Below are 10939 nucleotides of genomic sequence, written 5' to 3' on the forward strand. Positions count from 1 at the left end.
GCGACCCCCTCCCCGGTCTAGGCCGCACACCTGCGGGAGGCAGTTGATGGGTCACAGCGCTCCCGGCCGCCAGTGAACCAGCAAACCCAGGAGTGGGACTCACTGTCCCCGCAGGCTAACGAGGCAGGGAGGGACAGGTCACTCTGGAGCCTCTGGAGGTTGGAAATGCCCAAAGTCTCTTGAGGGCCATGCCTTACACGTGTGTAGACATTTGTCAAATGCACCTAGGACCTTCACTCCTAGGTGGATGGGTGCGTGGGACTGTGTACCTTTCACCTCCATTAAAAATATTCTGTTGCGTGGAAAGCACACGCCAAAGGAGTTTGTGTACTGTGATACCACTTAGGGGGAAAGTCGAGGGCCAAGTGAATTTTGTGTGGGCAGGCACCTGGGGGCGGTGAGGCAGGAGCATGCACTCGGGGCCCGCCCAGGACCGCCATGAAAGCGGGGGAAAAAGCGGAAGGGGCCCAGCCCTGGCGTGAGAAGTCGTGGGGATGAGCGGCTGGGACCGGGACCAGTGGCCAAAGACGGCCTTGGGAAAGACCAAGGCCTTGGCCTTTCCTAAGGACCTGGCCTGCAGAGGGGAGGGGGGCCGGGCCCCCGCAAGCGTTGCCTAGAAACGCTTATTGTCTTGGGATTCTTAGGCTCGCGCAGGCAGGGGTTCTGGGACACTTGGCGGGGTAGTCCGACTGCACTGGACGCTTTTTCACAGCGGACCAGGACAGTTTTATGACCCGCAGAGATGTTGCCTTGGGTTGGTGGCCTGGGCTCTGGCCTAGACCATTCCCCAGGGGAAGTGGATGGCAGAGAGCCTTGCTTCACCAGCCACATTGATTTCACCGGGCACGTGGGAAAGGGAACTTCCACTGGCGAGGAGATGGACTTCGCCGACCTCATCACATCACAGGCACAAATCAACAGACTCCTGAAGGACATCGAAACACTGGAGGCTGAGGTTAGTCACTGGAGGCATTTGTCTCAGTCAAAGATACTAGACTCCAGTGAAATTTGGAAACTGAAGACCACCATCAGGGACCTAGAACAACAACGGATGAAGAAGCTAGACGAACACCAACTTGAAGTATCGGTATTACAGAGTCTCCACAAGAAGCAACTGGCCGACGTCATTGAGAGGCACCGCCAACAACTACGTGAGTATGAGCAAAGGGAAAGTGAGCTTGGACGGGTGGAGCAACAACTTGCAGAGATGGAGCGGCTGAACGACAATCTGAAGAACGTTGCTTCTGATGTCAGAGCAGAAAACCAGAAGTTGGTTTTGGCACTCCAAGATGTAAGACACCAGCTGGAAGAATCGATTCTCCGTCACAACGAGGAGTGTCTGGAAAACAACATTGCTGTGAGGGCTTTAAAGATCGAAAAAGGGCGGTTAGTAGCGAAATTGTGTCGGACTGAGAAGAAGGCGTTGGAAGAGAAGAGGAAGTACAAGCAAACCATCAAGAAATTGTTACCTTTAGAGCATGCACGTTTGATCCAACTCATGCAAGAGAAAGACCTGGAACTATTCCACCTCCAAAAGAAGATCGAGCAGATGGACGCCGACCACAGAGAAACCAAGGACATGCTGTCCTCTGCTTTGGAAGAGCAGAAGCAATTGACACAGGTCATTAAAGAAAAAGCCTCAAGAAGCAATGACCTTTTAGAGCAAACCGTGGAGGACAAAGACATGCGTCTCACCTCCGTGACCGCCGAAAATCATCATCTGAAAGAAGAACTGGAGCGCCTGAGACAACAGAGTCGCCCTGTACCTGTGGTTGACCCTAAAATCCTCGAACTGGAGTGTGAAGTCTTCCAACTGAACGAGTTAAAAGATGACCTCGAGGAGGAAGTAAAGGAACAACAGAAGATCATTCACAACCAGCAGCAGGGGAAGATAAGACTGCTTCAGTCTCTACAGGAGCAGAAGCAGAAAGTAGACCATCTTCAATCCCAGCAGGAGCAGCTGCATATTGAACGCGCTCAGCTCCTTGCAGCGAAAGACCAGGAGATTCAGAATTTGCAAGACACATTAGACCAAATGAAAGCCCAGCTGCCTGACAAAAGCCAGCACATTGCAGCAGAGCACTGTGACGACGTTCAAGTCACAAGCAGTCAGCCTCTTCCTAGAGAGAACGGAAGTGAGAAGCTTGATCCATCTAAAGGCGAAACTCAAAGATCAGTCCAAGGAATAAAAGAGCAAGAAGTGGAGATGAAGCTTCTAACTGAACAGAACATCCGATTGACCGAACACATCGATCGGCTGTCCAAAGAGGAGATTGGTAAACTAACTCAGATTATCCAGCAGAAGGATTTGGAGATCGAGGGTCTTTCCAGCAGAATCTCTGCAGCTTCTCAGCGCCAGCACGTGGACGTGGAGCGACTTCAGCAGCAATTGCAAGAGTGTGCTTCGAAAAGCGACCAAGTGTTGGCTGTCTTAAATGAGAAAACGAGGGAGAATAGCCATCTGACAAGGGAGTATCAGAAAATGACAGAGAGACTTGCTGCCAAAGAAGCAGAGCTCCAGAGGATGCAAGAGGAAAATCGGAAACTGTCCCCGAGAATTGAATGTAGTGGTCAGGAGATGTTTAGAGAAACGATTCAGAATTTATCACACATTATTCGAGAAAAAGACCTCGAAGTGGATGCCTTAAGTCAGAAATGTCAGACTTTATTGACCATCCTGCAGACCTCCAGCACTGGTGATGAGGTTCGCGACGTTCACATCGATCAGTTCAAGGAGCTTCTGCGGGAACGGGACACGTTCAAACAGCGAGTGAAGATCATGGAAGAGTGGAAAGAGCAGGTGATGACCACGGTCGAAAACATGAAGCGGGGGGCATCCCAGCTTCAGAGCGATCTTCGCCAGCTCCAGGCGCGGGCTTGCACTGGCAGCGAGGAGGATTCCAAACTGCAGGCGACCTCTATGGACCTGATCCAGACTTACAGAGGCAAGGAAATAACCTTAGAACACTTAGAGAAGGACCTGGCACGAATTCAGCTCAGCATCGGGGAGAATTGCCACGCCAAGGATCTCCTCTTAGGGAAACTGGACGCGATTTTCCTGCAGCCCTCCCCCGACTCCTCAGAGCCAGCCGACTCTCTGAAGGCCGTGACATCTGACGTAGTGAGCCAGTCTTCTCAGTTGCGCCAAGAGGAGGTAGAAGAGCTAAAAAAATCAATGCAAGAAAAAGATACAATGATTCGAACCCTCCAGGAAGAGAAGCAGAGATGGATGGATTCCGTGTCGGCCGCGTCCCCAGGAGAAGGCAAACAACAGGAACACGGGGATTCCGACATGGAGCCGCTGAAGGAGAAACAGGCCGTTCTGCAAAATTTCATTCCGGATCAAGAGCTCCGACTGCAAGCGAAAAGTGAGGGATTGCTTTCTTTGCAGGAGAAGTTCAGTAGCCAAGTGAGTGAAAATGACCTTTTGAGGCAGGCAGTCACCGATTTGAAGGAGAGACTAGCAGATTTTGAAACGGATGTGTGTCAACTGAAAGAGGAAAATGCAAAGCTCGTGGAAACGTGTAGAGAAAAGGAAATGGAAAATCAGGCCTTGCAAGAGACCAACAGGCAGCTTTCCATGCTGCCGAGAGAGGAGGAATCCCAGTCCGCTGCGGTGGAAGAGAAGGCGCTTGCTTTGGAGCAAGTATTGCGAGGGAAAGAAGAGGGTGAGACCAGGGAAGCGAAGTGGCTCGTCGATGCAGCTGCATCCGTGCAGGACCAGACAGTTGTGTGTCCACAGGAGAGAGAGGAAGTCCTGCTGGCACTGACACAGAAACAAATGGAAACCTGTGCCCTCCAGAAGGAGGTGCACCATTTACGGGAGAGAGAATCACGCCTCACCCAGGAGCTGGAGAGACGGCGTCACGTCGCTTCAGAAGCCGAAGATTCTCGTCGCCGCGAAGCTTTGGTCTCAGAAGGCAAAGTGGCTCAACTCAGAGAGGAAGTGACGGTCTTGCAGGGAAAGCTCGTTTTGTCTTCCACGGCCTTGGAAAACGCGAGCCATCGAGCCAGTGTGCAGGTGCAGTCGCCGCGGGAGCAATTGCACGTGGTCACCCAGCAGAAAGAGGAAGCCGCCTTCCAGCTTGCAGCCTCCCAGGAGGAAGGGAGGCAGTACGGTCACGTTCTAGCCGCCCTCAAGCTGGAACTTGCCGAGTGGATGGAAAAGGCAGACAGCCTAGAAGGGAAACTGAAGTCATTGCAGGGACGCTTCCAGAAAGCAAAGTCTGACTTGGGTCTGAAGGAAGACCAGCTCCAAGAAGTCAAGAAACAGAACGAGGTCCAGCAGGAAGTCCTGGAGGACACCCAGAAGAAACTGATGGACTTAGTAAGTAAGTCCGAAGGCATGGTGGACAAAACCCTCCTGAGGAGACTCTTCGTGGGCTCTTTGCAAGCACCTGATGCCGACCGGCAGGAAGCCTTAAGGTTGATGGCAGGCACGCTGGGGATCCAAGAAGACCAGATGCGCCAGCTGTTCAGTGAAAGGCCAGGTGGGGTTACCAGCTGGGTGACTGGGGGGCCTGGATCCAGAAGCGCCCCCAACACACCCGGGAAACCAAGTCACCGAGCTATGGCCAACAATTCTTTTTCAGGACTTTTCGTCCAGTTTCTAGAAGCGGAATCACATTCAGCTTCTCCACCACCTAAACCCTCTGCTTATGCCGTGAAGCCCCCAGATTCAGGAGGAAGGGGAAAAGTGGCTAAGAAACAAGGCCCACAACATCTGAACACTGCCCTAGGATCCACAGCCCGAAAAAAAGATGTGAAGCCCCGCACCACAGCTGTGTCTCTCATTACCCCCCCAGGACCAGAAACGGATGGATCGGAGCACCTTCTTCTAAATGCTGTCACTGATGCTTTCCCCACATACACGCCCCAAATACTGTCACCTGCCACGAAGGTTGGAATGGCGGCCACAGGCCCCTCAAAGAAATAGACGATTCTCAAGCCGGAGAGGAGACGGCTCTTTGAAGAGCGCAAGTCACTCTGTGTGTCTACCTTAGCCCAAAATGGCCTTTTGCAAAACGTAATATATTTGCAGTTTTGCTTTCAGCTTAATAAAAATATTCTTTTATGACTTAACAAGAACAGAGGTCTTTTAATGACTGCAGAGGTATTCCCCAAACTGAAAACAGTGGTGACTTCTTATGAGAGTAGACATTGGTGGGGTTGGAGGCTGTGGTCCAAGGATACTTCCAATATTGTTTGTAATGCTGTAATGTTTTCACAAGGAGCAGGTATCTACATATACCCTGGGTAAGGAACACATCAACTGGTTTTAATGTTCCGAACTTACCAAATACACGAACACACACACCTTGTACGAGAAACAAGGTGAACAGCATGAAAGTACAAGATACGTACAATTTTAGAAAAATGTAAATTTGCTTTACCCAGCTAAGTCCCATTTCTCTCTCTCTCTTTTTTTTCATTTTTAATTGTTGTTCCATTTGTTTTTCTGTTGCCTAGGAAATCACTCTATGGGTAACGGGATTTCTCTCCGGCCTTTTAGAAATATATGTGTATTTGCCTATTTGGGAGTATAGTATTTTCTGATTTTTTTTTTTAAATCACTCTGCCTTAGAGGTCTTTCCAAATGTGAATGAATTCCAATTTATTCTTTAAAAGAAAACCCAGCATTTTATGGATATACCCTAAATTATTTAACTAGCTCCTATCATCAGGATTTAAGCGATTTTTATTCCAAATGTCCATGATGGACTGCCTAGTCCATTTTCTCAAAAGCCACTCCAAATCTCCATTTGCAGTTCAAGGCTAATTGTTCCATTGTATGCAGGAATCCATCCATTCAGACTTCTTTGCATTTTTACTTTAAGGTTTTACTTGTTTATTTGCCACAGAAAGTAGGGGAAGAACACAGGCTGCGGGAGCTGCAGAGGGAGAGGGAGAAATAGGCCCACAGCTGAGCAGGGAGCCCTATGTGGGGCTCAATCCTGGGACCCTAGGATCGTGACCCGAGCCAAAGGCAAACACACAACCAACTCAGCCACCCAGGTGCCCCAATACTGAGTCTTAATCTGAGGTTTTCCGTCACAGTGGATTCTACTGTCTCCATGTGAATTTCAACCTGCACTGAGACTTTTAAGGTGTAGGACAGGTGCTTCCCTAGGAAGTGAAGTTGGCACCTGAGGAAGAGTGAGAGGCGGTCGTCAAAACCAAATGTATCAATTCCATTGATGTTCACTCAGTTGATCCCATGGGAATCTCTAGGTGTCCAAGGGTAGAAGGAAGGGCTGACGTCCTCCAGCACCATGGAGTCTGGCAATGGACTGTGGACAGAAGCAGCCACCCCCAGCCTCAGGTAGGATAAGCAGACTTTGGCTTCAGCCTGTAGCAAGAAGGCCTTGCTAACTATATTGAGCTGGTGGGGGGTACCATGACCCACGGAATAACAGACAGCTGGATATGAAGGCTCAGAATCCGTGAGAGTCTCTATTTCCAGGAGAGCCCAGTGCATGGCCAGCAATTGTTGCTTTCATGGTCTATAACCAGGGCCAAGGGGGGCCGTTTCTTGGATTGGGAGTCCATGGACAATTTACAGATACCATGGGTGGTCCAGGGACTCCAGAAAGTGGGAGAGGAGGTTGCTAAAGCCTTTTCACTAGGGCACTAACAGGGGATTTTTTAAAAAGTTTATTTATGTGTTTGAGAGAGAACTTGAGCTGGCAGAGGAGTCCAAAGGAGAGGGAGAAACAGGCTCCCCACTTAGTAGGGAGCCGAATGTGGGGTTCTATCTCAGGACCCCGAGAACATGACCTGAGCCAAAGGCAGACGCTTCACCAACTGAGCCACCCAGTCGCCCCCTAACAGGTGGTTTAAATTGGACGGATTCTAGAGCCTTTTGTTTAGGGGAGCCCACCCAACGTGGGCTCATTTACAAGTAACAGCATAAATGGGTTTCAGTAAAATTTATAAACAAGAAATAAGTTGTGTCCAGAACCCAAAAAATACTGAGCGATGTTGGACTCGTGTGTCCTTTTTTCTTTTTAAAGATTTTACTTAGTTACCAGAGAGAAAGCGCAGAAGAGTGAGTGCACAAAGGGTGGGTGGGGCAGAGGGAGAGGGAGAAGCTGGCTTCCCAGTGAGCAGGGAGCCCTATGTGGGGCTTGTTCCCAGGATCCTGGGATCACGACCTGAACCAAGGCAGACACTTAACCCACAGAGCCACCCCAGCGCCCCTGCACTTGTATGTCCTTAACAAGTGTGTCAAACAAATGTCCTCACAGTAGGATGTCACAAAAGTGATGTCATACCTATGTTCCTGGAGAAAGATGGGTGCAGTAAGTTCCTGCCCTCAAGGATTGTGTGTGATAACAGTGTGGTTTGGGTGCCCTGTGCATAACAAGGTAAAACATGTCGCCTTCAAATTCAAGATGTTGAAATAGGCACTGAACAGAACATATTGGCCAAATATATAATAGCAAAATATTTACCACTTTTAAATTTGTTGGTCTCCCTTGTGAGTTTCATTTTTAAAAGATCTTATTTATTTTAGAGATTGAGAGAGAGAGAGAGAGAGAGTAAAACAGGGGGGAGGTGAGGGGCAGCGGGAGAGAGAATCCCAGGTTGATTCCACCCTGAGCACAGAGTCCAGCAAGAGGCTCAATCCTATGACTCTGATATCATGACCTGTGCCGAAAGTTTAACTGACTGTGCCACCCAGCTGCCCCTAGGCGGTCTCAGAGTTTTAATGGGACCAGGGTATATTCTAATCAGGTATGGTAAGAAAGGAAGATATAGAAATAACTGTCACAATGGAAGAAGCTCTTTAGAAACACAGATCCCAAGAAAGGAGGTCATGAGAGCCATGAAGGGCCATCCAGGGAAGCACCAGGGTCAGTCAGGAGAAAGAGGGAGTGAAGGGAAAATGTGGGCAAGAGCCTTCACTGTGGTTTCCACGGGAAGGGACAGGTGAGGCAGGGTGAGCACGTTTAAGACTGGTTAGTTGGAATAATTTCAGTGGGTCTGGGCCATAGTGGTGTCTGGAGTAGTCTGTCCCTACCCTGGGGTGATCGGGCAGGGGATGGTGGCCCAGAGTGTAAGAGCTTCTTAGAGGGAGTGGTTGGGGGCAAAGGCCCTGAATTGGTTGGTTTACATGTGAAAGGTGTGCTCAGAGGCAAGCTGTGGACCATCTCCAAAAATTAACTATGCCTGTCAGGGACAGTCCCTCCAAAGTCACCAAGGCCTGAGATGTCAAAGCATTAAATACAGAAGCTAGAGAATGCAGTTATTTTACTAGTATAACCATCGTTTGAACCCTCGTATTAAGTCCATGAAGGTTAGCCAAACCGCATGTCTTAGCAGACATTAAGTTAATTCAGATTGCATGGTGCACTGGGTGTTATATGCAAGTAATGAATCATGGAACTTTACATCAAAAACTGGGGATGTACTGTATGGTGACTAACATAATAAAAATATTATTATTAAAAAATAAAGTTAATTCAGAATTATGTTGTAGGGACAAAAGCCAATTGGCCTCCTTTTATCTTTTGCCATACAAATAATTTTAGTAAATTTGGATTTTTTTTTTAAGATTTTATTTATTCATTTGAGAGAGAGCAAGAAGTGTGACAGAGCAGGAGCTAGGGGGCGTGGCAGGGAGAGGCAGAGGGAGAAGCAGACTGACTCCCTGTCCAGCAGGGAGCCTGACATGGGGCTCAATCCCAGAATCCGGGGATCAGGACCCTAGGAGAAGGCGGGCACCTAATCGTCTGAGCCACCCAGACGTCCCTGTAAATTTTGGATTTCCAATTGGGTCAAATTGTGACACTATGTTGAATTAATTTGGGGTGGGAGGGAGGGTTCCATTCCTCCTTATTGTCAGTTTATTTATTCCTGGATTTACGTGGGGGGCGGGGGAGTGTCTTTTTACGCTGCTCATCTTTCTCTGTTTTTTCTTCCGGAGAGTCTCCAATCAGCATCATCAGGGTTGGAGCCTCTGTCATGGCAATAGCTGTATGGTTTCAAGTCTGTTGACTTAAGTCAGGGTGTGAATTGATACCTTCACTGTGCCACAGGGGTGCCGTGGATCTTTCCCCCATAACCCTGAGGATCCGGATCTTGTGCTAAACAGTTTGGGCAGCGAGTGGTCAGTGAAAGAGCACAGGACCCACAGCCCAGACGCTGATGAAGCAAAACCATCTTCTGCTACAGCCTCTCTCTCCCGTGGACTGCTTCCCCTCCCCACTGTTCCTGCTCTGCAGATTGCCTCAGGATAGTTTTTCATTTCTAGCCACATAAAGTCATGAGTTTTGGGTTCTGTCTCCAATCACACATGGTGCACATGTTCTGGGTGTTTATGGGGAAAGGCAGCTGGGGGGTAGCGCCATGGCTGACTGTCCTCTTCCTGTGGGAATGCCAGTCCATCTCCCCAGTGTTGGAGTCCACAGCCAGGAAGACCATTTTGTCTGTGGCCGGAGTGGGAGCCTTAAGCCTCTCGATCACATCTAGAGTCCTTCGACAGGCTGGGAAGTAACAACACTAAGAGAAATGCAAGTGTGTGGCTGAGAGGGTTGCACTGGGAGAGAAGTGGAACACCAAACACCCCCCCCCACTTTTGTGTTTCTCATCAGCTCCTGGGCCCTGGGCTGCCATGGATGTGCACCTCAAAATTCTGAGGGCTCAGGAGGACACAGGGTAACAGGGAAAGGAGTGGTAGCTTGGGAGACAGGCAAGGCCACTCCCTTTGCCTGAACCACAGTGCTCATGAGGCAGCCACGGAGCCATTCTTATGTCTCCCTGGGGTCGTGGTCTCCTTCCTTCCACCAACACCAGAGAGGGTCATCCCCAGGACTGTGCTTGGGGTGCGCTTTCCCCAACAGGATCTGCATGTCTGCCCCAGCACTGGCCCAGCTCCCAGTCGGTGGAACTCAAGCACACCAGTCAGCATGTGTGGTTGCGGACCTCAACAGGGAGTCTTGGAGACCCATACAGGCCAGATGCAGGTCACATTCATGGCACCTCACGCCTAGATACAGTCAGTTCACATTGGTTCTCACCTTGTTGGCAAAGATGGGACATTAGTTTGGAAACGGATGGTGACTTCCATTTGAAAAACAGAACAGGAGCTAACACACACGCTGGCCAGCGATGGCCAGTTCCCTCCCAGATAGTGCTTGTCACCTCTGAGGCTAGTTAGCTAACAAAGGAACAGTTCACGCTGTCCCCATGTCCTCAGTTAAGGTGGGCCACCCTGTTTGTGATGCCACTTGTTTTATTCACCTTCTCCTCAGTTCCCTGGTGAGAGAGAGCTTCCTGTTGCAAACCTGTGGGGATCACCTGACACCTGACAGCTGTGATTGACAGCAGTTCACTAGTCACATATGCTCACAGTTCAGGGGTAGGATCCCCCACACTGTGCAGGGCTGCACAGGGATTGCTCTTGGGAACACAGAGAATAAGCAGGGGCTTGGAAGGCAAGACTGTGTCCTAAAGGTGGAGGGGGGCTGCAAGTCCTGGTTCCGATGGGAGGGTATATGAGTGGCTTGCTTGAACAACTTAGTGGGCTTCTAGGGAACTGAATGCTGCTCCTCAAAAATCAACAGGCACCATGTCTGGTCCCTGTGGTGAGAAGGGTTTTTGTTTAGGAGACCTTACTTTGCATTTGGCCATTTGAGCCCCTCCTTGATTTTCCCAGGCATCAAGACAGCCCTTAGTATGGAATCTTAATTTCAGGCTTATGCCACAAGAGGGTATGAAAATCTAATTCTTCTTAGAACTAATAACGGAGTTTCACGGTGAAACAGTACACAGAATAAACACATACAGTAAGTTGTACTGCTATATACTAGATATGAACATGTGGGCACCACAATCAAACACACTCACAATTAGTAATAAAACTATACTTGGGGATAAATCTAACAAGGCATGTCCAGGAGTCACATGCTGAAAGGTATTTAGCACTGATAAAGGA

General features: G+C 49.4%; 1 pseudogene; it reads left to right on the forward strand.

The window, feature by feature from the left end:
- The first annotated feature begins 300 nt into the window (after positions 1-300).
- On the forward strand, positions 301-7979 carry LOC148110496 (thyroid receptor-interacting protein 11 pseudogene; annotated as a pseudogene).
- Positions 7980-10939: the final 2960 nt, after the last annotated feature.

This window comes from Ursus americanus, chromosome 2, assembly GCF_024610735.1.
Source record: "Ursus americanus isolate L20-20 chromosome 2, mUrsAme1.1.p, whole genome shotgun sequence".
NCBI lineage: Eukaryota > Metazoa > Chordata > Mammalia > Carnivora > Ursidae > Ursus > Ursus americanus.